Here is a 3,283-nt window from a genome sequence, read left to right on the forward strand (position 1 = left end):
GACGTTCGCGAAGTACGACGTCTACACATTAGGGCACTCAAAATTATTGTTAGGTTGTACGACATTCAGACGTTCCAACTGCGACTAACTACAGCATTCATTTGACTTTGCACATACGACGAACGAAGTACGACGTTTACGAAGTACGGCGCTTAGAATAATTTTGTTTTTATTAATTAATAATTTTTTTTTAAACAAACGTTTTTATAATTAAATTTTATAATGGTTTAAATATAAAATATGACTTTTTAATATTATCAATATTTAAAATATTTTCTCCCCTTTGTGTGTATGCCTTATAGTTATAGAGCTGTGCGCTTCGGTAGACGTCGCCTGTGGAGCTATGTCAGTGGAGCGGTGCGCATATCCAATACCGAGCGGCTGCCTCGATCGGTGTCGCGCTGGTATATGTATGGTAGTGGTGTGTGTCGATGCGTTGAGTGAGGCGATATGAACGGTGTAACGGTTTAGTCGAAGTTTATCATAAATGACGACGACAAAACGACCGATTATGTATACGTTCTGCATTTGCTTCCAATTTATCGACGTTTATCGCACATTTCCGCTATCGAATTCGAATAGGGCTTTGCTTGCGAGATTGCTTTATTTTGTGATTTTGTGGCTCGCCCAGTTCCCCACAGCGAGATTGCGGATGCGGCAAAACGTATTCTCTTACGTTGGCGGTCCTTATGCAATCAAACTTTGTTGAACTAACAAATGTTTGTGATTTAAACAAACAAAAATAATAAATGCGTCAACTCTCTAATATCCGAGCGAGAATATTTATATAATATTCGTAACGTTTATGGATTCGAAAGAATTTCATAAATTCACGTCGCATTCAATCTTGCGAAGAGTGAAGAGAATGTTTGAACTTTTAAATCGGCAAAGGTAAAAAATAATATTATAAATATTATTATTATGCCTTTATTGACCGATATATGTGTTGTGGTGTTTAACGACTATATCGTACGAAGAAAAGAAGAAATAGCGTGGCGTTACTTTCTTATATGTTAGATTGTTTCGCACAAACGCGCATATTCTTCATCTTTATAAACGATGATGATGAGTATTTTATTCTCTCGTCTGTCTCAAAAAACACAAAAACACAGTTCCCTGGTTGATCCTGCCAGTAGTCATATGCTTGTCTCAAAGATTAAGCCATGCATGTCTCAGTACAAGCCAAATTAAGGTGAAACCGCGAAAGGCTCATTAAATCAGTTATGGTTCCTTAGATCGTACCCACATTTACTTGGATAACTGTGGTAATTCTAGAGCTAATACATGCAAACAGAGCTCCGACCGGAGACGGAAGGAGCGCTTTTATTAGATCAAAACCAATCGGTGGCGGTTTCGCCGTCATCGTACAACTTGGTGAATCTGAATAACTTTACGCTGATCGCACGGTCTCGCACCGGCGACGCATCTTTCAAATGTCTGCCTTATCAACTGTCGATGGTAGGTTCTGCGCCTACCATGGTTGTAACGGGTAACGGGGAATCAGGGTTCGATTCCGGAGAGGGAGCCTGAGAAACGGCTACCACATCCAAGGAAGGCAGCAGGCGCGCAAATTACCCACTCCCGGCACGGGGAGGTAGTGACGAAAAATAACGATACGGGACTCATCCGAGGCCCCGTAATCGGAATGAGTACACTCTAAACCCTTTAACGAGGATCAATTGGAGGGCAAGTCTGGTGCCAGCAGCCGCGGTAATTCCAGCTCCAATAGCGTATATTAAAGTTGTTGCGGTTAAAAAGCTCGTAGTCGAATTTGTGTCCCGCGCCGCCGGTTCATCGTTCGCGGTGTTAACTGGCGTTTCGCGGGACGTCCTGCCGGTGGGCTTAGCTCGAGAGGGCGGCCCAACTCAATCCCGCCGCGGTGCTCTTCATTGAGTGTCGAGGTGGGCCGGCACGTTTACTTTGAACAAATTAGAGTGCTTAAAGCAGGCTAAAACTTCGCCTGAATACTGTGTGCATGGAATAATGGAATAGGACCTCGGTTCTATTTTGTTGGTTTTCGGAACCCCGAGGTAATGATTAATAGGAACGGATGGGGGCATTCGTATTGCGACGTTAGAGGTGAAATTCTTGGATCGTCGCAAGACGGACAGAAGCGAAAGCATTTGCCAAAAACGCTTTCATTGATCAAGAACGAAAGTTAGAGGTTCGAAGGCGATCAGATACCGCCCTAGTTCTAACCATAAACGATGCCAGCTAGCGATCCGCCGACGTTCCTCCGATGACTCGGCGGGCAGCTTCCGGGAAACCAAAGCTTTTGGGTTCCGGGGGAAGTATGGTTGCAAAGCTGAAACTTAAAGGAATTGACGGAAGGGCACCACCAGGAGTGGAGCCTGCGGCTTAATTTGACTCAACACGGGAAACCTCACCAGGCCCGGACACCGGAAGGATTGACAGATTGAGAGCTCTTTCTTGATTCGGTGGGTGGTGGTGCATGGCCGTTCTTAGTTGGTGGAGCGATTTGTCTGGTTAATTCCGATAACGAACGAGACTCTAGCCTGCTAAATAGGCGTATTTCGACATCCCAAATACCCGCTGGAGCCGGGTTCGCCCGGTCTCTATGTGCGGTTTTTACTGTCGGCGTACAAACAATTCTTCTTAGAGGGACAGGCGGCTTCTAGCCGCACGAGATTGAGCAATAACAGGTCTGTGATGCCCTTAGATGTTCTGGGCCGCACGCGCGCTACACTGAAGGAATCAGCGTGTCCTCCCTGACCGAGCGGTCCGGGTAACCCGCTGAACCTCCTTCGTGCTAGGGATTGGGGCTTGCAATTGTTCCCCATGAACGAGGAATTCCCAGTAAGCGCGAGTCATAAGCTCGCGTTGATTACGTCCCTGCCCTTTGTACACACCGCCCGTCGCTACTACCGATTGAATGATTTAGTGAGGTCTTCGGACCGGTGCGCGGTGGCGTTTCGACGTTGCCGATGTTGCTGGGAAGATGACCAAACTTGATCATTTAGAGGAAGTAAAAGTCGTAACAAGGTTTCCGTAGGTGAACCTGCGGAAGGATCATTAACGTGTAAATGTTGTTGTTTAGTTGTCACACATACACACATTTTGTCTGTGCTGATCAACAAAAAACACACACATACATACACTATTCGTATGATGATCAATTCTCATACAAAATTCTTCATTATGCGTCGAACGGAAAAGCAACAACGGGTCGTCTTGCATTAAGCGGATCTGTTGTTACGTTTTTCGATTTATTTTATAAATCGATTGTAAACGTGCCGTAAACGACGTTTTCGAAGAATTTTTT

The 3,283-nt window shown here is 45.1% G+C and overlaps 1 non-coding gene across 1 annotated transcript; it reads left to right on the top strand.

The window, feature by feature from the left end:
- Window positions 1-1,113: 1,113 nt before the first annotated feature.
- Window positions 1,114-3,036, top strand: LOC135267856 (small subunit ribosomal RNA). The gene has a single exon (XR_010336228.1). It is a non-coding gene; the product is annotated as a small subunit ribosomal RNA (ribosomal RNA).
- The last annotated feature ends 247 nt before the right edge of the window (window positions 3,037-3,283 follow it).

Source organism: Tribolium castaneum, unplaced genomic scaffold, assembly GCF_031307605.1.
Source record: "Tribolium castaneum strain GA2 unplaced genomic scaffold, icTriCast1.1 ptg000106l, whole genome shotgun sequence".
Lineage (NCBI taxonomy): Eukaryota > Metazoa > Arthropoda > Insecta > Coleoptera > Tenebrionidae > Tribolium > Tribolium castaneum.